This window comes from Ambystoma mexicanum, chromosome 4q, assembly GCF_040938575.1.
Source record: "Ambystoma mexicanum isolate Mex_15411 chromosome 4q, UKY_AmexF1_1, whole genome shotgun sequence".
NCBI classification, from domain to species: domain Eukaryota; kingdom Metazoa; phylum Chordata; class Amphibia; order Caudata; family Ambystomatidae; genus Ambystoma; species Ambystoma mexicanum.
Window position 1 is genome coordinate 194,450,154 of NC_090928.1, and position 25,385 is coordinate 194,475,538.

Here is a 25,385-nt window from a genome sequence, read left to right on the forward strand (position 1 = left end):
TGGTGGGAGTGCCCAAAGGCCCGGGCTTTCTGGGAAGAGGTGATACAAAGCATTGAAGAAATAACCAGCTGCAAATTGCCTCTAAACCCGGAAGTGATCCTACTGAGCGTGGCATGGCCGGAATGCTACCAAACATCCGCAAAATGACTCACCCAGTTACTTCTGGCGGCAAAGATAACCCTAGCCCGCAAATGGAAAACACAGAAGGGACCCCCTGATATCCCTATGGTGGATTAAGGTTTGTGAGATCCTAGTGGCAGCAAATTTCACGGCGGCAAAAGAATGAGCACTACACCGCTTTACAGACTGTTGGGCTCTGATCCTGGAATTCATTAGCCAGTTCCCGGCATTGACCTTCCAACCACAGTCGGCGAGAAGCTTCATAAGGCCACAGAGGCTGCCTCCCCCGTGCTGGAGGGGCCGCCGAGACTGAGAAAACCCCAAGGACATGGCCCGACGGATGGGGAAGGATGATGAGGCAAAAGTCAGGACACCTGCATATTCTACGTCTCTGTTTCCTTATTATTCTTTTTTGTTTTGTTTCCTTAACCTGTATGTAATCTGCTGTACCCGGTATTACATAAAGTTATTTTTTTTGAAAAACATTACATGTTATGAACGCAGGCAAATGACAACTTTGGCAGAGATAACTTGTACTGCAACATTATATTTAGCCACCGTATGCATTGAGAGCAGATTACTGTGTGATTTGCTATGCCAGTGAATATGCACTTGTTGGCATGAGAACTGACAAATTTGCTGTTAAACAAAACAATGGCCTAATAGCAGGTCTGAGGTGGCTGGTAGAGGCCAGAATGTGAACTACTGATAAGCAATATAAGCCGACAAGTATAACCAAAGAAAGTTACAATAATTTGCAGAGAAAAAAAAGATTTGACAACAGGTGCTAAAAAGCAGCTACTGGTGTCAAGCATCACACAGTAAACAGGAGCATAATCAGGAGAATGAGAAGCTACTGCAAAGTGTACCGAAAACCTAACGACTACTGTATGAGACAAGAGGGAGCAAAGACACTCAGAGAATTTTGATCCAAGTTATGAATAATAACAATCCCCACTTTGACATGGCAGTAAACTAACCTGTGCTGTAATACATTCAATCTACTCTACCCACTCATGCTGCCTAGAATGTGTTTAAACACAGACAAGAGTTCATGCAAGCCCCTCAGCTATGGTCGAGAGGAGTAGAATTCTAAAGATCGGCAATTAACTTGCTAGCCGTGATGCTGTCAGCTAATTATCTCATGCCAACATTAAACACTGATGTCACTGCTGCATCCAATGACTGGCCCCATATTATTTTGGAGGGCCTACCCACGACTGTCAGTGAAAAGTCTCAGGTAAGGGTTCGAAACGATACGGAGCCCAGGCATTGGAGGGAACTGTGAGATCAGTGTGTAATGTTGGCATGAGAAACATACTGGGCCGAGACAAAAGCTGGAGGCATTATCACCAAATTGCCAGGAATCTTCCCATTAGGCATTGGAGGGAACTGTGAATCAGTGTGTAATGTTGGCATGAGAAACATACTGGGCTGAGACAAAAGCTGAAAGCATTATCACCAAATTGCCAGGAATCTTCCCATTAGAATCACTAGTTTTACACAACAGTTTTTCAAGGGCAATATTTTCAGATTAAGTAGATTTCCTTTTGCAGTAAAGGTTGAAGCTGCTACTAGGTCATGTAAAGCCGAATCACAGACTGCTTGGGGGTGCAGGGACCTGCCCTTCACTCTTACTCCACTGCAATACTGTGCAAAGCCTCTAACAGGTAGCTTTATGCCTACTAGCTGTCCAATTACAACCTGTTGTAGCAGATTGGTTAGCGCAGCTTCCCTTTTGTTCTTCCAGTACAGTCGAGTTCAAGGCCCAGAACAAACATAGAAAAATTGTTTCGTGCAAACACCCCGAGGATACACGGACACAGGAAAAAACAGATTGTGTGTATGGACATTACATGCCACCACCACAACATGTCATTCATTTTCAAATATCAAAAGATCTGCAACAAACGAGGGAGAAGAAATAGGGGTGCAATATTAAAATCAATAGAAGTCTAAATTAGCAGGTGCAGAGTATGTTGAAATTTACAGAGGGCAGATATGTTTGGTGTAGACTTAAGCGAATGACACCTTGTTTATTATGGGTTCCTTCAATGATCTACCTATTCTCATGATTTCTTCTTGGAATCGAGGATAGTGCTGAACAGGCTGTGGCCCAGTAACTGTACTTCACAGGAGACTAATCATGTAAAGAAACCGGTCCGGTAGAAATCTGGCCTTGGAGAAATAAGGAACTGGCATAAGGCCCAAGTTGGGAAGTTCAAAAGCCCACTCTGACCCTTGTAGATGCCCAGGACATATATGGTGCGCTTTGGGGACTGCACCAGAATGAGTGTGGCTCTACTTTATGCGAAGAAGCCTGCAATTGTTATTCAAGATTGGGCTAGTTCTTGGTTTCTGATGCGTCATGAACAAGATTACAGAAGTGGGAATCGAGGAACACATGATGTCCGACCATACACCAGATCACTGACCTTGATGCGGTCATCTTCCCCATGTCACAATAGGCAGTGTGGCCTACCAGCATATAGCATGAACAACGATTGTTAAGCGGAGGAACTAGAGGGGAAAAAAATCAATCCAAGGAAAAAGGTAAGGACCGCACTGCTAGACATGGTTTGGGATCCTTTCAAGACTAATGCAAGCAATAAATTCATTAGCTGCTCTCCCATCGTAAGACGAAGCTCACCATTAAAGTCCTGTCGGAAAGCTTGAAAAAAGCTGAAACATCAATGATGAGCTACGGTGGCCACCAAGTCTGAATTAGGAGCTGTACTCCATGGCCATACAAAAAAAGTCAGTTTATTCGATGCACCAATTTTACTGACAACATGGAGATGAAGTGGAAATACTACTGGCAGAGAGGAGGCAGATATAAAGAAAAAGTCAGGGACGCTATAAAGCCATCTAAGTTTGAATCAGGTCATCTTGTTACTGGATCATTCGATATAAATGCCTGTTTTTTAAGCTAATATAGACAACTTTATAAGACTTAAGGAGAACCTGCCCAGGGGTCTCGCACCAGAGCGAGCATGCTAGAGAGCAAGGAGAGGTCAGAGAGAGAGAGAGAGAGAGAGAGAGAGAGAGAGAGGTGAGGAATTTGCAGCCCTAAAGTCCGCCAGTAATAAGAAATCTCCAGGTCTGGACTGGTTGAGCAGTGAATTCTACCAAAAGGTCGAACATGTTCTGGCCCCATCCTTCAAGAGCTATTCAGCAATTGTTTCAGGGAGGTGAAACGGATTCCGGACTGCCAAGCTTGGTTGTGACCCCACAAAATGTGTGAAATATAAGCCGATCCCACCTATAGTTCAAAGACTTCACTGAAAGGCTTAGCTGCTGCATTGGATTCCTCTCAATCAGGGTTCCTAAAGAGTATGCAGCCGCCGACAATGTTAGAACAATTCCCAGTTTTCAGCACCACTCGGCTGAAGAACAGATCCCGCTAGCAGCAGTATTTAATAGACAGGGAAAATACCTTTCACCTGGTGGGCTGGACATAACCTTCAAATGTTTGGTTTCAGAGAGGCTTTCCATTCACCATTTTCACATGCTCAATGCCTAGCCCTCCATCAAGGTTTTGGTATAAGACTCAAAATTGTTGGGCATCTGGTCATAGCCCAGGAGAGCCTGGTTGGCTTGACACAAACAACTGACAGGAGCTATATTTAGCTCCTAAGTGTTTGGGAATGCATCTAAATGAGCAGTAGGGCACATCTAAAATATATTAGTTGTACATAATTGATAACGTTCTAGTTGCCATCTTTTTGCTGAACGCCAAATAGCATCTGCGGTTCCCCAGAGGTAGCTCCTGCTTACTGAGTGATGCCAAATACACAGGAACTGCTTTCAGCTCCTGCTAGTCAAATCCGTATTTCGATCCCTGGGGTGAATAGTATGATTACTGAATCCTTTAACATGTAGAAGGGAACTAGGCAGGGCTGTCCCTGATTCTCTATGCTTTTTTTAAAAATCTGATTGTCGAGACGATAGCAGCAGCCATTAGGCAATGGCAAGATTTACTTGGGATCAGGGATAGGGCGGAATACACCCAGATGACCTTACTATATGCTGATGACATGGCTGTTTTAGACTCAGATCTGGAAGCAGTAGGCTCTCCCTTCCTTGAACTGATGGAGGCTTTCGGGAAAACACAATTGGGGGAAATTAAACGTTATGGCACCCCCACCAACTGCTTCAGATCGCACTTTAAAAACTGGGGGATTGAAGGATATCACAGAGGGGGTTAAGCACCATCATAATTAAGCGCAACTAGCAACAAGTAATTCACTGTAAATAAAGGAAACATTTGGTTTGCTACTTGGCCGAATCTATGTGAAGCATTACATGCATTATAACAATGGCAATGAGAAGGGCACTTTGGTTTTAATTGCCTGAAGCTCTCCTACAACTCTAAAAAGTGACCTTCTGTAGAAAGTTTTATTTATACTAACGTGTAGGTTGTATACATTTAAACAGGTGATGCACGGCCAGCTGTGCAGTGATTTAGGGAATGAGGATATGACCATTTAAAGTCCTGGTCACACGTGAAGAATACGTATTTAGCATAGTGTAGATATGCGATGCCAGATAACTTAATTGTTCACAGGTATGTGCACCATCCAGGGCCTAAGCATCTGGGGCCAGTACTGTGCGAGGATGCCCAAGTACATATTGTAGCTCTTGTTAGATTGGAGTAGAGTGTTAGTAATACAGCAGACCACTGACAAATGGTAAATGCTTGCATAGGCCTACTCATTCAATATTAAGCACATTATCCACGTTATGGTAAATTAGTAGGTTCGTTTATTCTGCCATTATTCTTCAAGTATTGCTTTCCCGCTTCCCTACCCCAAGTTTGAGACAGTTCCACAAGGGCCTCGAGGTTCCCTTTCTCAAGGCACCCACAAAGTCCACAAGGTCTTAGGTTTCCCTTCCCCCAAGACATCAGGTTGTTGAACTGGCCCAATTATACTAAGTTTAAATCTCTTAATATTCAAAACCAGTTCCAGATCAACTGTACAGTCCTGATTCCTTGCCAGTTTATACAGATAGCTTTGCTCTGCTTTACTTCAGCAATCTCTCTTACACGTGTGAATTTGTTCTCTGCATATTTCCTTCACTTTTTTTACAGAGCGGGTACCCACAGTCTAGTTGCCGGACCACACAGTCCACCCATTGCAGGCCATGCAACCAGTAACCCTATGCTTTCTTGCCCACAGAGGTTCTTTTGCCACTCTGCCGGCGTGCCGATTCACATAGCTTTCTCCTCGCCAGCCTTTTGGCTTTGCCACAATGTGTTTTCCTCTTTGCCAGTCTCATTTGACTTTGCCACAATGTGTTCCTTCATACAGTTCTCTTTCCTTCACCACAGTACTTTCACACTCTTCAGTGATATTCATTACTTGCTTTTCATTGTATTTCATATGATTCTTTCTTTGCTTTTCAATATATATTCTGTGTACTTAACACAAGCTTGCCTTCCATTCATAGGCTTTATCAAAAGCTTTCCTTTAGTTCGGTATTCAATATTTCTTAGCTCATATTCTTTTCATTCACAGTTCATCTTGTGAATAATGTTCACTACAACACTTCACTGTGGGTTCACTTAATCTTGCACATCACATTTCGTTGGTTCGGCAATTACTTCTGCCCTGTAACAACCCCCAGGAGCGCCCCGATACAAGTATTCCCTTCTGTGCACTCACTGGTGCCAGGTGGCTCCTCCGGGCGGTCGCTTTCCTCTGCTTCTGCTCTGCATACACGTCTTCGATGTATTGAGAGCCCTGCTCGCACTCCGGTCTTTCTATGGTTGCCCGGCAGCTCTGCTCGCCTCTCTTGAATCCTGCCAGTAGCTTACAGCAATTGGATTCCTTCGTGCCCCACAGCTCCTGCTGTGGGCACCTGACATGGGAGGCTCCCAGCACTGTGACCCACCCGGCCCGCTGAGCCTCGGCGCCACAGTCTCTTCTGGGTGCTTGCGTCTTGGCCTACAGGCAGGACCCTCCTCGGCAGCCTCCTTCTGCACAGAATTTCTCTCCCCTCAGGCCCGAAAGACACTGCTCGGCTTCTCTCCTACTGGTCTCTCTCCACTGATGGTCGACACGACCTTTTATACACCTGCAACCATTTAACAGTTTACAGGTATGCGTCCCCAGGCCCAATTGCCAGACCATAATTAGTGGAGTTTTCTGGACATGCAGACCCTTACAACAGTCTGCAGGCCTCTTCCTCGTCTCAGTACCAGAGTGGTGAAATGACATGTAAGGGTGCAACGCTCTTAGTCGCTATAATGGTATGAAAGTAAGTGATTGGCAAGAGCCTATAAAAAGGCAGGAGGAGGGCAAGGTTGATTATTACCAAAAAAAAAGGCAGATACCATGTCTCGCACGCGGACATCCTCCTCTTCCTAGTGTTCCAATATTGAGGGGATTTTGTAGGGTTTTTCTCGAAGGAAGAAAAGGGAAGAGAGTCACAATACCCCATAATACTGCTGGGACTGAGAGTCCATCATGGAATGGAAATGAGGGATACTGGGTCTACCTTAGAAACTAGGGTAGACGCTGAGACCAGATAAGTCATGGTGCATGGGATTCTGCATAAGAAAGAAATTCTCCTACTCAATGTTTTTGGTCCCAATGTGGATGACCCCAGGCGTTTTAAGTAAGGAATTTGCACTATGTACTTTATTTATAGCATATTTATAGGAGAGGACCAGAGCTCTGGAGACATCGAGCTTCTGGGAGAGAAATTAAACGCCTCTGAGGAGGTGCAGCTGATATTGGGCCTTTTTGGCAAGGTCCGCGAGGTGAGGAGAGAGAGGATTCGAAGGTCACCTGAGAAGGTCAGTTGGATAGGAAGGAAGTCAGCCAATCCAGTGCCAAGTCTGTGATGCCAAGGGTATCATGAAGACGATTTATGAGGGTGGCATAATTTACTGAATCAAAGGAAGAGGGAAGATCGTGGAGGATGAGATCGGAGGGAGATTTGCAATCAAGATTTAGACCAGGTTTTCACAGGTGTGCAGGAGAGCAGTTTCGGTGCTGCTGGATGCTCTGAAGCCAGACTGGTGATCGTGGAGCCAACATATTCAGTGTGGTGGATCAGTTGTGGGATGACCAACTTCTCCAGGAGTTTGCACGGGAAAAGGGTGCTGGAGATAGGGCGATAGGTAGCTGGACAGGAAGGGTCAGCAGACAGCTATTTTAGGGGAGGGTGTACAATGAAGTGCTTGAGGGGTAGTGGCAAAAAACTGGTTACAGAAGTCAGCCAAGGCAGGGGCGAGAGAGATGTTGTCCTCAATAGTTCTGGAGGAGCATGGAAGCATCACATGGGAGCACCTGTTTGGAGGAGACTTTCCTAGAGCAGACTACTTTAGAGACCTCATCTGGTGCAATGGGAGAGAAGGAGGAGAGAGAGGAGGAGGAGAAGAGAGAAGGAGGAGAAGAGAGAGAGAGAGAGAGAAGGAGGGGGGAGAGGGAGAGAGAGAGAGAAGGAGAGATAGAGAGAGAGGAGGAGAGAGAGAGAGAGAGAGAGAAGGAGGAGAGAGAGAGGAGAAGGAGAGAGAGAGGGAGGGAGAGAGAAGGAGGAGGAGAAGAGAGAGAGAAGGAGAAGGAGGAGGAGAAGAAGAGAGAGAGAAGAGGAGGAGAAGGAGAAGAGAGAGAGAGAGGAGGGGAGGGGAGAGAGAGAAGGAGGGGAGAGAGAGAAGGAGGGGAGAGAGAGAAGGAGGGGAGAGAGAGAAGGAGGGGGAGAGAGGGAGAGAGAGAGAAGGGGGAGAGAGAGAGAAGGGGAGAGAGAGGAGAAGGAGGAGAGAGAGGAGGGAGGGAGGGAAGGAGAGAGAGAAGGAGGAGGAGAAGAGAGGAGGGAGGGAGAGACAGAGAGAGAAGGAGGAGGAGAAGAGAGAGAGGAGGAGGAGAAGAAGAGAGAAGGAGGAGGAGAAGAGAGAGAAGGAGGAGGAGAAGAGAGAGGAGAAGAAGGAAGAGAGGGAGAGAGAAGGGGAGGAGAGAGAGAGAGAAGAAGAGAGAGAGAGAGAGAGAGAGGAGAAGGAGGAGGAGAAGGAGGAGGAGAAGGAGGAGGAGAAGGAGGAGGAGAAGGAGGAGGAGAAGGAGGAGGAGGAGGAGAAGGAGGAGGAGAAGAAGGAGAAGAGAGAGAAGGAGAAGAAGGAGAAGGGGGGGGGAGAGAGAGAGAGAGAGAGAGAGAGAGAGAGAGAGAATGATGTGCTGGGTTTTAGTAGCGAAGTGGGAGGCCAGTGAGGTGCACAGGGCCTGGGAGGGAAGAGGAGAAGTGGAAACTGCAGTAGTATTGGCAAGTGCGTTACAGATTTTGAAAAGTTCACCTGTGTTATTGGTGGCCTCAGGGATGCGGGCTTGGACATGAGCCCTCTTCTTAGATTGAAGAGAATCAATATTGCCTTTGGAGCAGGCGGCAGGCCAGTTTGTCAGAGGGTGCGCTTGAGGCCTGCCACTTCCACTCTGCCACTCTGCACTTGCGTTTTAGAGCAGCCAGCTCATAGTCATACCAAGAGTTGCGCTTGGAGGCATGCTTCATGCGAATCCTCATGACAGGGGCAAGGACATCCAGGGTGTTGCAGATGGAACGGTGAAGGTTAGCAAGAGCAGAGTTGGTATGAGAGTCAATAGATGAGGTGGGAGGAGGAAGGAAGGTGGCGGCGGCAAATGCAGTGGCTGTCACTCTCCACTTCATCCCCGATGACAGATATTGTGGTGACAAACACAATGCTGGATCACACCAGCACCCCACTCGATCATGGACTAGAGCCGCGCAGGAAATATTACACAGCAAGCAGTCACTGAGGCTCTTGGATGCACGGAGAACGCTGCAGGCATGGACAGAGTACACATTCTACTCCTCTTTACAGGATATGTACTCCCAAATTGACACGTGACTGATATCTGCTTTACTACTCAAAGTGTCCCCGTGCTCAATATTACCCTGCACCCTATCTGATCATTCCCCAGTACTACTGACAGGGCAATTCACATTGGACAATGTGCCCCGCCCGCCTTGGCGGTTTAAACCGGCTGGTCTCGACCCTGTGTTCTCCCTGAACTTACACAAGCAAGTGATCTCTTTTTTCGATTACAATGTGGGAACTGTTTCATCAATGGCAACATTCTGGCAGGCATCTACGGTGCATGTTAGAGGTGTGGCAATGTCAGCAGAATGTGGGGTCCTCAAATGCCTGAGGAGGGATTTGGCAGCTAAGAAAGCAGAGGTAAAGCTCTGCAGCAGAGGTGTGAGCAGTGTCCATCCCCAGACCTGCACCTAAAAGGTCAAATCTGCGCTGGACACTTACAGAGACATAGCACAGAGGGAAGTGAAATTCATGCACAGGTCGATGCTAGCCAGGAAATATGGGGAAGCTGATGTGTTGCACATTAGCTCGCCTGGTTAAATCTGTGTCTATGAATACACATATACCATATTTCAGGAAGACAGACGAGTTGACAGCACACACGATGCAGAAATTAATAATGTTTTCTATGGCTTTTAATTGGCTTTATATCAACCAAAGGGGAGTGATACTCCGAGTGAAACAGAGCAGTATTCAAACGGGATACCGACCACTCTGCTCTCTGGGGGGGCACGCGACACTCTTGAGGTACCCCTCATGATAAAGGAGGTTAGCGCAGCTATATCATATATCATATTTGCCTAACAGCAAAGCCCCTGGATCGGACGGTTTGGGAGCAGAGATTTTACAAGGAGTATCATGAGGTGCTGTCCCCACATTTGCTGCAATTATAAGAAGCACTACTAATAAAAGGGGTGCTGCCTGAAACAGCATGAGAAGCCATTATAATACTATTGCTGAAGCCGGCCGAGGACTGTGGTTCCTGCAGACCACTGTCTCTCATAAATACAGATGCCAAGATATTTGCCAAGGTACTGGCACCTAGACTATCCCCCTAATGCCATACATGGTCCACCCTGAACAATCAGGTTTATACCTGACCGGTCTACAGCATTTATTTTAGTTGTTTTTTTATATAAAACGTGCTTAATACCCAAGTTCGGTTTCTAAGCACAGCTCTGGGATCCGAACCTCTGTTGCTCTGCATGGTCTTGCTTCCAAGACCAGCATGTTTCTCCTGATTTAAGACAGCTTTATAATAGCATGGCTCCGACACTTGCAGAGCCACAGGCTGTAGCAGTCACTTTGGACATGCAAAAAGCATTTGACACTGTATCATGGCCATTCCTGTTTCAGGTATTATCCAACTATGAATTTGGACCTAGATTCATCTCCTGGGTTAGGCTGCTTTATGAACAACCCTTGGCCCAAGTCTGTGCTAATGGGTCTGACTGCCAAGTGTTGCACTTAGGGGGGAGGAACTAGGCATGGGTGCCCCCTTACCCCCTTGCTATTCGCGTTAGTGATCAAGCCACTCAGCGATAGGATAGGCACCAAACAACTATATGGATAGGAGGAAAGACAATTCATTATACGCGAACGATATCTTGTTATAAAACAGGGATCCAGACACCAACTTGACTAGAGTAATTGACACTAGTGTAGTTTGGCAACTACTCGGGCCAGAGTCTAAATAATAACAAATCAGAAATATTCCCACTGACCGATGACACACAGGAACCGACCCACGCGTTGGGGATGAAATAGGCAGTGCAATCAATAAGATATTCAAGAATTACAATAGCTTGGTTGCCAACAATAACTATGGTGCTGAACTATGGGGTGTATATAAGGGAAAAGAAAGCCAAACTTCAGAGATGGGATAGCATACCGATGACACTGGCAGGGAGGTTTATCCTTAATCAAGATGATTATAGTATCTGAACTACTATATAGGTTTCATAACATACCGCTATGACCAGGCTGCGCACTCTTCCAAGACCTCATAGCCACATGCATGTCTTACATTTGGCATGAGGTGGGCACATCGGACTCAACCGTTTGAAGGTGGAGGGTTTGACACCCCTGACCTTGAATTGTACTACTAGGTAGCGCAGATGCATTATACAACTTATTGGCCAGCGGAAGACACTATATTGACTCATATCAGTCTTGCACGGGCACGAGTCAGCTCAGCTCCACTGGTATCACTTTTGGTGAATACCAGTCTGTGCACCCATTAGACCCAATAGGGGCAACCAGGAGGGTGTGGAAGAGACGCCATACTAAGCTCAAATCCAAGCATCTCCCATTATGGGGGATGCCGATGTTGACTCCCACCACTGATAGAGTATCGAAAAGATCTGGAGTGCTGCTGGTATCCTGACCGTTGGCGACATATACGTAGGACACTTTGTAAATTGGGATAACCTGAAAACAGTCACAGGTGATAGTCCACTGCAAACATTGCATGATCTCGGAATGCGAGCAGCATTTAAATCCAGATGGCCAATGTTCCTTCAACGCATGGAGGTTCATCTGGGAATACGGACAGGTTAAGAGGATGTCCCAGATGCTAAGATTACATAGGTCCTCTGGCAGAAAAAGCATTTCAATGCTCTATAAGCTGGCACAAACTATGGACACACAAGAGGATGTCCCAGATGCAAAGACAAGAATTCGACCCCGTTACATAGGTTATGGTCTTGGTCCAAATTGTACGAATATTGGCACACCGTCATTGCTGCATTATCTGATACAATTGGTCAGCAGTTGAATTTAACTGTACGAGAATGCATACTGGGTTACGCAGGGAAAATGAAGGTTGCTAAACGTAGATTTTTAAATGTGGTATTGTTGTTAGCTAAAAGGGCATTCTCGATAAGGTGGGCTCATAAACAGCCTCCCACAAGCTAAGTGTGATTGAGAGACATCAATTAGGCCAACGACAATGAAGAAAACTGCATATTACTCTATTGCCAAGTATCAGCCGCCCGAAAGACATTTGGTTGGACTTGCGCATTGTTATGCTTGATTTATGCTTGGTTCAAAATGGCGCGGGCGCGCAATGCATGGCACTAAATGGACTCCATTTGGAAGGGTTAGATGGTCTTCGGTCACCAGCAAAAAATGTCACATCTGTGCCAGTGATCAAGGGGATACTGATAGCGATGAAGAATGTTGTCCCCAAGCAGCCTTATGCCAGTGCCGACAAGCCCGCCAGACCGAAGACATGGATCCGTGAATTGCGACAAACACATCAGGAGCAAGTGAAAACAACCTTGATGCCAGTTGTGCTGGAGCCCTTTGTAGGACGGAGGAAACACTCTATGATAACCCAAGAAGAAAATATGTGGATATATCTGGCACAGCAAGTACTGAATATATCACACTTTTGTTTGACTGATGTGCCCAATGCTTTATTGACTACATGTTTAGTAGCAGTGCCAACGCCCGTTCCGGTTTTAAAGCATATTTTCGGCATCACACAATGATTCTTTAGTTCAAGACTCAGACATTAGACAATCTTTTTCAGTTTACGAATATTGCACGTTCTGCCAAGAAACCGACAAGAAGTGGAGAAATTTGACACGTGTGATTACGTACAACATAACCCAAGGTGATGTGTGTTATATTATGACGTGCAAAGCACAAGAAATTGGTAAATGCAGACAAATAGAGTTGACCGATCAATACAATCATACTACATTCGAGAGGAGACTGGATTCACGAATGTCACGCAAATGCACCAGTGTAAATAACACTCTATGTCTTGCAATCATACAGTGATAACTGCTAGTCATTTGAATCATATGAAACTTCCAACAGGATGGCTCTTTTCATGTGGTAACATTACATATACTTATATTCCAGCTAACATTTCTGGAGGTCCAAGTGCTTTGACTCGATTAGGACTAATGATGTTTCCTTTACACTCAGCGATAACTCGAGGTAAAAGGTCAACCTTTGAATCTATGGGACTATCTCCTGACTGTGATTCACATGTACATTTGCTATCAGAAGCTGAGGTTCTAGCATTAACCCTTTCATTAGTAGGTGTTTGAGGTTTAGCTGCTGGAGGTTACAAATCTTTGATGAAATTAGCGTGTTTAGTAGTAAAAGTCTTAATCATACTTCGCAAGCTTTAGAAGAATTACTCCTTGATAGTCAAGTTATTAGAAAAGCTACTTTGCAGAACAGAGCTGCTGTTGATTATCTATTGCTGAAACATAATTTAGGGTGTAATGCCTTTGAAGGTATGTGTTGCTTCAATTTGAGTGACCACTCACGATCCATTGAAAGTCATATTCGAGGTTTGAGGGATCTCATTTCTCAAGTGTCTCAAGATCAAAATAAAAACTGGTGGGATTGGTTATTTTCATGGATACCTGATATTGGCGGTACACTAAGTTATATTTTTGCTTGCATTTTTATTATTCTGTCTATTATAATTGCTTGTTGTTGTTGCCTTCAATGTGTTCCCAATTTAGTTTTAACATTTCATAGGTTTCAGAGACCAGTTCCAGTGCCACCTGGTTACGGAAGATAAATATCCAAAGGGTGGAATTGTTATGCTTGATTTATGCTTGGTTCAAAATGGCGCGGGCACGCAATGCATTCTGGGAGCACTCGGGGCCACGTTGGATATTTACTTGAAAGTGAAAGGCTGCACACATTTTGCTGAAGTGTTAGATTCACAGTGCTGAGACAAACATGCTTTTTCAAACTTGGTATGCAGTCAAGGCCATTTCTGCTGGGAAAAGCTATTGTTATGGCTTGCTACTGTTCGCTGTGGAGCGTGTTTTTAGAGCAGGGAGGCCCTGCGTTCCTTGGAGGGAGCTCTCGATTGACCCAGCTGGCAACCGACGGCTGTTCCTCAACTGCGCAAGTGCAATTCCAGAAGGTTCGAGAATTAACTCCCCTTTGTGGAGTTCCTATATATGCGGAAACCCGGCGGGGGTCAGGTGAAACTTCAGCCAGAGAAGGATGCTCCGTCTGGCCTTCCTGTGAGCTGCGGCACTCTCTGCCTGGCTGTCCCCGGGGTCTTCCAGCCGCTTCTGGAAGAGATGAGTTATATTACGCTCACGGTGATGTATTTCTTTTTGACTTCTTCTGTGATCTATGTCCATATTAGTTTTATGAGTTATTTCTATGTACTTGTAATCTTTGAATGATTTATGGTTGTTCCGTGCACTTTTCAGAGGAGAACAATACACGCATGCATCTTGCCAGAAAAAGTGGTCAACCTAGAACCGCATATACTGTTCTCTTCCAGTGCGATACAATGTATACTAGTGTGTGCTGCACAATTGTGCCGTGATGCATTTATGTTCCACTGATCATTATTTTCCTGTGATGTTTTATGTATCAATAAATAAAATGTTTTTATAACAAATAAAGTCTGGCTATCCAGTCGAGATTTTAATACCCCATTTTAAAAGCACTTCATATGTAATAGCATGTTTCAAAGTGCTTACAGATTTGGCAAATAAGGAAGCAAAGATAAAGTGATTCAGTCACAATAGAGTGGCAAAGCAAATGGGGAATCTCCATTATTACTCGGGTCATCAGGTTCCATGCGTACAAATAATAATATGAGGCAGTAATATTGTGTATTTAACTTTCAGAAGTTGGGGGGAAAAATATATTTCAGCGGTGGAAATCTAGTGAATTTACGACTGGGGTATTTTTATGAAAGTAAAAATGCATTTATTTTAAACGCAGATATTTCGGAGTAACATGTTGTGCCCAGTAGTTATACTGGTAGGAGAAAGGGTATGGGTATGGGTATGGGTATCATTTATTCCACAAACACAGGCCATGGCCAACCCACTGCCGGTAGGCGTAGCCGGATCTTCGATCCAAGGACCCGATCGAAGGACAACCCCTGTCCTGTGCCTGTCCGGTGCCGTCTGGCCGTCGGCCAGAAAGTCTGGCGCAGCGCCCCAAAGTGAGTACCACTGCACTAAATGGTCTGTACCTACAAATTACTTTGTACATTTCCACCTGTATTGTAGTCGCTATTACCCGCTACATGCAGACAAAACCCTGTACTATCACCGGTCTTACTAAACCTACATCTACCCTCAAGGGCCGTTTTTGCTGGACCTACAATCCTCTAACTGCTGTATCAAACCTCACCCACTCCCCAACTGCACTGCCACAGTTATCATAGCCCATGGACCCGGCTTCAATCCTGCAGAACTAACTTGGCCAATGCTCTACGTGCGCACCCCATCATCAGAAGCTACACACTGTGACCGACGTTACTTATCCAATTGACCCCAGCTGACTATCAGCTCATCTGTACAATACATGGCCTACTAATATGGTCTGCATACTCGAACTACAGGAACTTCCGAACTTTGTTTTATCTAATACGTCTGTGTTATCTAATGTCATTCTTGACTATCAGCTGATTAATTGTCTACAATCAATCGCACTCAGTTGTCTACCACTGTAGTGCAACACTGATTGTACACACTACTGCTTGCAAACTACCCAGCTAGACAGCAGCAGTAGCAGCAGTGCAAACATTAACTCTATGCAACAGTGTTTTGAATGCCATGCCGAATGCCCGTATCCTCTTAAAATAACACTTGCATGCTCACTGTTTACTACTCGGATGCATAACTGTAGACTTCTCTTAAACTGTATTTGCCTTGCTAACTGCGCTGTTGTAAACCTAGCTTGACGCGCCTACTAAAATTTCTCTTGCATCTGATTTGTTATGTTAGACTTGACTACACAAATGTACAACTGCCCTACTAAGGTCAGACCAGCCTACTTAAAACTTGCATTTGCCTTGCTAGGTTAGGGGTGCTTATCCTCAAAGCATAACTGCCCCACCAAGGTCAGAACAGCCTATCTAAAATTCACACCTGCCCTGTTCATGTTCGGCACGACTACTCCTATACATCACTTATGCTACTGCAGCATAATTGAAAGTTGCATCTAATATACTTTGTTGACCTATCTTGAGCCACAACTGACCCATTCAGTACCGATCAAATGATTGATATTTTATTTCTATCGCGCTCATACACAAGTGTTTCAGAGCGCGACAAGGGAGAACAAAACCGCGATCTTACCAGGCCCAGTGACATTGAGAACGCGCAAGTGCATGGGGGAGGGGAAAAGTGCATGGAAGGGTGGAGAAGTGGAAAGTGTGAAGCAGAGGAGAAACAGATAAATAACAAATAAATTGTAAAGGCAACAAACCGTGGTAATGCAGCCAGCAATTTGCAAGTGCTATAGGTTTAAAGCAGCAGACAGGGTAGGTCTGATAAGTGCAGGAAGACAAAGGGGTGGGGGGCTGTATGGGTACAGATACAGACCCCGGTGCAAGGGGTGGCCCGGAGGCAGTGGGAGCAGGTACCTGGGCCCAAAGGACAGAGGGTAGTCAGGTGAACAGTGCCAAGAGAGAACAGATCAGCAGGGGGAGAGGGGGAGCGAAGGCAGAAAAAGAGGAAGGTCTTGAGGTGCTTCCGGAACCGGAGATGGTTCTCCTTAAGTTTTAGAGTGGCAGGGAGGCTGTTCCAGAGGGAGGCCCCAGCCAAAGACAGATCTACCCCCACCTCATTTCTTTAAAAAACGACTGACCCTGAGGGAGTTGGAGGTAGAGGAGCGAAGAGCTCGAGAGGGGAGGTATTTGCAGAAGGATAGCTGAAGGTATTTTGGACCCAGGCCCCAGAAAGCCTTGTGGACAATGCAGAGGGTTTTGAATTTAATCCTTGCATCCACTGGGAGCCAGTGGCGAGATACGATCCCAGGGCTTGAGGCCAAGGACAAGTCTTGCAGTCCTGTTCTGTATTAGTTGCACCTTGTCTTACTCCAGTGACTAGTCCCTAGACCAACCTTAATGACACATCTAAACTACTCTACTCCGCCACCACTCGAACAATGTGTGTCAGTAAAACCCTGATGTCCCTTCTACCGTTGCTGACCCTACAAATAATCTTTTTAACTTTGGACCAAATCAAGTACATACCTTGTCCCACTCCTGACAGAAATACCAGGCTACAAGCTAGACTCTCCTACCTCCATGAGCCTACAATTACTAGTAATAACTACTTAAACTGCTGCTCTAACCCCACGCACATGTAGCAAGCCTCTATACGAACGACACTGTGTGCTAAACCGAAAAAACACACTAGCGACCATGAAACCAGAGACCGCCTAATATAACTACGGTATCTGGAGCGCTGATTAATGCCAGCTCTGTAGTGGCTCACGCCACTGAAATAGCCGATATCCTAACTTCTGTTAACCTTGACTTTTTAGCGGTCACAGAAACCTGGATGCATGAGGCAGCAGGTGCAGCCCTTACACTCGCTATACCAGAGGACTATCAACTTATTAGAATGGACAGACCTAATACTAGAGAAGGTGGCTTAGCCATCATTGTTAAAGCTAACCTTGACCTAAGACTATCTACTCTACCCCACTAAAATCATGTGAACTACTCATTGCCAAATTGCCCGTATCCCCTTGTCGCACCTTAACTATCTACTGAATATACAGACCACCAGGACCTATTGGCACATTTGAAGAGGACCTACCTAGCCTCGTAGCAAACAATTCTAAAGATTCCTCTGAAATACTTATTTTAGGCGACTTCAACCTAGGATTTAAATGACCCCAAGTTATAGCTAACATGCGCGCTGAACACAGCCTCAACCAAAAAGTCCTCTCTCCAACCCACAATAAAGGCAGGACCTTAGATTGGGTAGCCACCTTGAACTGCCCAACAGCCATTACTAAAATTACACCCCAGCCATGGCCAGACCACCATTTAATTGACTTCCGCCTAACTTTAGATAAATAAATAGCCAAAGACAAAATTATGGCACCCCCTCCCCACTAGATCTAAGAAAAATATCACACCTGACAAACTTCTACCTATCCTCCTCCCTGTTATTAACAATTTGCCAAGTAATGTAATTCTGACCCAGATACTCTGGTGGATTCTTAGAATAACACCATGGCTAAGGCCTTAGACACCATTGCACCACTTAAGCTAAGTAAGAGCAAAAGCAGACTCACCTCAATGCTTGGTTCACTGTACACCTCAAAGTAGTAAGATTACAAAAGAGGAAACTAGAAACCCTATGGCGACACTCCCCAACGGAAGATATTAAAAATTAAAACTTTGGGCAACTACAAGAAATTATCCACACAAAAAAAAAATCTCTACAATGAAAGAATCTCAAATGCCAGCTCCAATACTAAGGAACTGTTTGCAATCCTTCAAGAACTAGAAACACCAATACCTCCTCCTGACAACCTACCTAAAGACAAGCAATGGTGCACTAGCATCCAGAATGCCCTAGCTAACAAAATAACACTGCAAACTAAAATTGCCCTAAAAATAAAGCATCTTTGCCCCCTCCCTTCCAAGACACCAACGACCATCATTTCTAATGACAAACCCAGTTTAACACCATTTAAAATCACCAAGGTATTCACTCAGGAAACTGAAAAAATTATTGCATCCCTGAAACCATCCAACTGTAAAGGTGACAATTGCCCTGCCCAAATAATTGAGGATGCTGCTAGAGATTTAGCCCCCTTCATCTCTTAACTTGCTAATGCCTCCCTCTCATCCAACACTGTCCCAAGTAATTCAAGAGTCCTGGGTTTTACCTCTTCTTAAGAAGCAAACCCTAGACCCCTCCATCCCAACTAATTATAGGCCCATCACTACGGTCCCCTTCCTCCTCAAGATAATAGATAGAGAAGCCTATTTTCAAATTCAGAACTATCTTGAGACTAACCAACTCCTGGGCTCTCGCCAATCTGGATTCAGACCTCAACATGGCACAGAGACGGCCTTAATTGACCTTAAGGCACAAATTGACGAGCTCAACGATAAAGGAATCACCGACATGCTGCTGCTCCTCCTCGATTTGTCGGCAGCATTTGACTCACACCTAGCATCGGCTGCCCACTTCGAGTGAAGCCATAGCCTGGGTCCAGTCTTTTCTGTACAACAGAACTATGCGAGTCTTCTCCACATCAGCATACCCAATTCAAACAACATGTGGCGTCCCACAGGGCTCTTGTGTCTCGTCAACTGTGTATAATATTTTTACCAAGCCTTTCTTTGACAAATTGGACAGAATGGGTCTCACTTATACAAATTACGCTGATGACTCCCAGATCCTCATTCCCCTTTCTGGCAATTTTGCCTCCGATACAGCCTTGGCAAATGAAATATACATCCTCATTCAGGCATGGAAACTCATGGCCTCTGCCTGAATGACGATAAAACTGAGAGCTTGGTTCTCGGTTCAGCTACTAATCTAAAAAAAACTTGACACCAACTATGCCGCTTTCAACATCGATAGCAACATAATCACAGCAGCCAAAGAAGTGAAGATGCTTGGCTTCTATCTGGACTCTACCTTAACCTTAAAAAAACAGGTTAAATCTCTAGGTTCATCAACTGCCTACACCTGTAAACTTATTAGATCATGTAGGCCTTTCCTGTCACAGGCTAGTTGCATTATTCTAGCCAATGTTCTCATCTTATCAAAACTTGATTATTGTAATGCCTTATATTTGGGAGCCAATAAATACATCAACAAAATACAGACACTCCAAACCAATGCCCTTGAACGGCTTTGAACTTCCCAACTAGAGAGCATGTATCTAATACAAGGAGAGACCATCACTGGCTTAAAATTAGTGATAGGATCCTCTTCAAAACTGTGTCTCTAACCTTCAAATGTCTAAATAACGCAGCCCCACCTTACCTTACGGAAAGAATAATTAGAAGAACATCCACCTGCCCTTCCAGGGCAGTCAACTCCCATTGCCTCCAAATACCTAGAGTCAGACCAAAAAAAAAAAAAAAACGGGCGGAAGCTGCCCAGTTCTGGAATGCACTACCACTTGAGCTCAGAACGGATCAGTCCCACTACAGCTTCAGACGCAACACTCTTAACTGGCTACGATCCAACGACCACTATAACTAAATGACTGCATCAGTACAGTATCTGCCAACAGATTGCTCCCTGAATCAGTTCCTATTGCATTGTATCTTGACTCTACTATTAATGTATGTATATATTTTACCTTTACCTGTAACTAAGCTTTAAATATTCTTTGTATGCTGAGCGCCCCGTTACCTAAGGGTTTGGTGCACCCCACCAATTAATAAAACAAACAACCATGGACCACGAGCAGTCAATGTGTTAGAAACTCTTGAAATTACAACTTTTAGGTTTAAAAACCTCTACTTTCCACGCCCAGTTAGCAATTCAAAAGGCCTACATTTTGGAACTGTCGCTTTTCGCGCTTTAAAATGCTGAGTGTTGCACGAGGTTTTCCTTTGCTTTTTTGCAAATATATCAATTCTCTTTTAAATATTCTGCAAATAGACCTTCAACCGTCCAGTCCACAGTCCTCCCCGCCCCCGAACACGATTTTCTCTGCAACTCAGGTTATTAGCCTAGTTTCTGGTTTTGCAGCCCAGAAATCATACATTTGTGCACATTCAACCTTTAATATCTTTCGCCACTAGCTCGTGATATTTGATTCTTGGCGAGTAAGTGTGCTGTGTATGTATAGCATTGCAGTTGATATTTTCTATGGCTGGCTAGTAGCCTGCAGCTTGAATTTTTGCCCCCTGATCTCGTCTAATGCATTTGTACATAAGATGTTCATTGTATCTTTTACACCCACATTACGTCAAACACAAAGGTAGAGTCTCCCTGTATAGCTTGGAGTGCTGCTACCTCTGTTCTGAACACAAACAGCAAGAGCAACGGGGCAGAAACCTACTTACCTGTTATTCTCTTTTTTTTGTATTTGCCCAATTTTTGGGCGTAAAAACAGACACAGACTGGCGTGCTGCTTATTTGGAGAGCTGGCCAGTGGCAGCTCTTGGGTGGGGCCAGGAGCATGGGCAATGGCCCCCACTTTCAAAATGTATGACACCTATGCAGTCAACAGCAGGCCCCGGGCTTTGGGTTTCAGCATGTCTGACTGCAACAACAAAACATTATATTATTGCAGGATGCTCCTGCTAATAAACAAGTGCTGGAGTGAGACACCATGACTCTACAGCAACGATGGGAATAAGGACACCATTGCCACTGTCTGCGCAATGTGCTCTTAGGGCAACATACTTTACTTTAACACAATACTATCAAAGTGAACTTATTTAAGATGTTTGAGATCAAGTATACACACATTTGAATAGTTGATACTAAAAAAAGAAAATACGAAGGGCCATAAGCGGTAATCAGAGACAAAGAGTACATTTCTACAAAATATAAAAAACTAAATTCGCATTTGGGACAAAATACAGATATTTATGTTTGGCCCTGAAAATGCTAGCATATTGTGTTCTAGTATATAGCACAATTATGCAAACCGCGTGAAGGTAATCTTTAAAATTAGGCCAAGGGATATATACTTTATCTGTTGGTCTAATAGAAAAAGTAAAGCATGCACAAAAGACAACTTTTCTATTGCTATAAATACTATTTTATTGTGCTTGATGTCAGACTCCTCCACTTTCTAAGCAATAAAAGGTGTTACTCGCCCCCCATTTTTGAAGTTATCAAACTCGGAAGGATAAAAGGCGAGGCAAGCCCAGCCCTGCAGCCGGATTCAAACATATGAAGTGCACGGTACAGTTAAGCAGGGTTGTCCAACTCCAGGCCTCGAGGACCGGAATCCGGACAGGTTTTCAGCATATCCCTCAATATTCGTGCGATAGATTTGCATACAAGGATTCTAAATGTATGCACATTTCTCATGAATGATTAATTAGGGATATCTTGAAAGCTCGTCCGGATTCCGGCCCTCGAGGCCTGGAGTTGAACTACCCTGCTAGAGGCTAATAAGGCTTTTCCAGAGTAGCTATCCACCCATTATAGGTGATGGGGAGTCATAAGTCCAAAGCTTAAGAGTGACATTTGGCTATATACGACAGGCAGACAGGATGAATTGGTCCTGGAAAGTACATTGAATTATGGTGTGGTCTTAAATGTTGTGCATGCCACAACATGCACAGCTTTTCCCGTCTCCATTTAGACTAGTTGCCATGTTTTTGTTAAACAGGTCATAAGCTATGTTGGCGTTTTCTCGGTTCTAAGCGTCCCAACAGGCGTTATGGCTATCCCCATTTAATGGAGCTCAATGTATCGACCTCGGGCAGGTGCAGGTATGGCGAAATGCAAGGATTTTAACTTCCGAAGTAAAGGCTCGTATATGTCAAGAGGTGATAGCCTAACCGCTGAGCCAATCGACTAACCGCTGAGCCACCCACTAAGACGAAAGTATGGTATTTGAGCATCTGTGCCCTAAAAAAGAAACATTTCATGTATCTACCCCTCACCCACAGCTGTTCCTGCAATTCACCCCAAAAAAATTATCACACTTTTAAAAAGCATACCACGCCATACATATTCTTCCTGCTTCTAAGCAGCGAGATAAGGGTTTTATCAAAATACAACCGTCAGAAACAAGACAATACCAAATGATGTGGTATGTTTTAATGTTTCGATTGCTAGATCTTCGGAAGGCTTCCAGTTATGCAGTTGAACTTAAAAACAAGAAATAAAAACACTGGAGCTCTCGAGTTTCCAGTGGCTCCGCGCGTGATAAACCCATCCACTCTGTTTTGAAGGAACAAGACTGAATTGTCTTCTTCTCACGCATGGCCATGGGAAACTTTAGAGCTCTGTGACAATACCTATTCAAAATCCTTGCCTTTTCACGGCAGAGACGTCACCTGTCAGATCCGAGTAACCCACTAGCGTGGACATGTTTTTTTTTCCCTTTGATTTCTTGTGGCCGTTCATTTGTACCAGAACACAGTATGCGTGAACTAGCCAAATCCACTTGCGATGGCCAGCCCCTAGCAACCCACCACTTTGTCGGAGAGCAAATCAACTGTCGCCCACCAAGCATAATACACCCAGACAGGTATTAGCACCACCGCAAAGCGATGACATCTCAGCAACAGCGACGTCATGACCACAAGGCATGCTGTTTGGCTGGGTGCATGTTGTTCAACACCGCCGGTGTCCAACTCCGAAGTTACCCCTAAAAACGACAGTATGAACTGTACCAGATAGCCCAAAGGGAATCCGTTCTCCTCTGCTTCGGAGCAGCAGAAGGGTCACACCTGCTGTCACCAACCCTCTGGGGCTTCAAGAATTTAGCCCCGCCTGCGCGACCACCAACCTCACCCACCCTGTCTACTCTCCGTGGCTCACAGTACCTCAATCAGCAGGGTCTGGCTCCTCCATTTTCTCCACAGGCCAGGGGGGGTGGCTGCGGGGGGTCGCCTCTGTAGCCCAGCCCTTTCCGCCTCGGTTGCTCTTCCGCTGCCAAAAGCAGCCACTCACAGCGGACTAGCACGGGGCTCACTATGCCATGGACCTAGAAAGAGGACAAGTTCTCAGACATCATGTCAGTCAGAGTTGGGCTGCTTCACGCAGGCGAAATTAAGAGAAACTCGCATAAGCCTCAGCAGGTGCACGACTATCGGTGTTTTAGTGTTGGCTGGCAGGCCCCATACAACAACCTCATGTAGGCCATTGTTTCGTGAAACTAACATTATAACAGTCTTCGCAAATTTCTCTCCCATTAATTTATGAGTTTTTGCCCTAAATTGTTCGTAGGTGCGAGGACCTCCACCCTGGCAATGACAGTGAAACCATGTCATTCCAAATTGTCGGAATTGGCTTTGCTATATTGACGTTCTTTATGTAAAATCTGGGTGCCGTCATGTACGTTCGGTGTTACAGTCTTTCTTCACTTTAAACTATTTTGAACACGTCAATGCAAAAAAAGAAATCTGTCGCAAGACAAGGTAGTACTTAATAATCTAAAAGTTGATAGACGCTAGGAGACAGGTTTCCCATGATTCGCCGGCAGCCTAGTTTCTTGCTGCATCAAGATCTTCCTATTAATATTGTATTGTATTGGACACCATTGAAACACGCATTGGCAGATCCAATAGGTTTTGGTTGCCCTAAGCCAAGTGCAAACTTCCCGTTTAAAAAAAAAAATATCTACGGTGAATACTATAGCTCTCAACCTTTTGTGGCCCAATGGCTGATGAATACACCAGATTTTGTATTTGGCGGGTGAAGGCTCATTGATTTAAATGGGCCTGTAAGGAGTTTAGGGGCGAGAGAGCTGCTGTAGAAGAGTGAAGATTCCCAAGCCAGATCGACGTATTTAATTTAAGTAAGCAGGGGAGAGAGGCGGCCAATCACAGTGCCACTAGCTCTAGCTTACTCAACCTTCACTTCTAGAACGTTCAGTGGCTCACCCAGTGGCAGATTTAAGGCAAAGGGCCCCGTGGGCAGCATCTGACACAGGCATAGCAGGCCTTAGGGCGGGCCGGGCAACAGCCCAGGGTGCCGTAGTCCCCCAGGGCGCCATTAGCCTCCTAGGGCGCCAACTCAAGGGAGCCTTTCAAGGGCTACCCCGAGCTTGTGTGGTTGGATGTAATGTCCTTCTTTTATTATTATTGTTATTTGTTCAGAGGAGCAGTCCTCTGTTTACTGCAGTTGCTTGTGGCATAGCTCTCAACTCACACGCTTTTGGCGGGTGTCACCCGCCTTGTAAAAGGCTGACTCACCCGCCAAGCCTCCTGTACGCCCATTCATTCCAATGGGCGTCTCACCCACCAAAAACAAAATCGTGTGATTTCACCCGCCTTTGCAGCACAAATGATTGAGAGCTATGGCTTGTGGGCTGCGTCCCACATGATTAGGGAGGCGGAGTTACCGCCAATTAGGCAGTTCACGTTTGATTAAAGACCTGTTGACACGCACCTGCCTCCGTTCCTGATTGATTGATTGCATTCAATATTGATCACAAATATATACGATTGTATGCTGCTCTAGAAAGGTATTCAGTGAATATTTAACAATGGCGAAGAGGTTTCCGTGAAACGGCGCCGGAACCAGAAGGTCTTGCCAGTTACCCGACCCTGACTCGAGGATTCCACCTGCCTAACTTGCAGCACCGGAGCCGTTTACGACTCACGCGGCGCAAGCATCCGCACAAGTAAGAAGACTCGACTTCATATGCAGCAATCGTTTGAGCAGACAGAATCCGGCAACTCATGTATTACGCGCACCGCGTAACACACGTGGAGTCCAGCCCCAGCAATACGCGCACACTCGGCACGCTGTGAAGAAACCGTTACAAGCAGAGTTACCACAACGAACAAGGCACTGCCAGCGGCAGTAAGAAGGCAAACATGTCGGAAGACAATACAGACAGTGGAATTCTGAACCCCTCCTCGAGCTCCACACCTCGGCAAGCCACTAACAAAGATGACAGTGGCTCAGAATCCTTACAACTACAAGCTGTGCCACCATTCAACATGTCAGACACCAGCAGCCTCGCCCCCAGCTGGGCCAGATGGCTCAAGGAACTGCATCTCTACATAGAC

General features: G+C 45.3%; 1 protein-coding gene across 2 annotated transcripts in view; it reads right to left on the bottom strand.

The window, feature by feature from the left end:
- Positions 1-23,302, bottom strand: part of LATS1 (large tumor suppressor kinase 1) — a 659,187-nt gene extending 635,885 nt beyond the window's left edge. For both annotated transcript variants that reach the window (XR_011268115.1, XM_069607721.1), the window contains exon 1: positions 23,193-23,302. The gene's annotated coding sequence lies outside the window, so the exon portion shown is untranslated. The remainder of the gene's footprint in view (positions 1-23,192) is intronic.
- Positions 23,303-25,385: the final 2,083 nt, after the last annotated feature.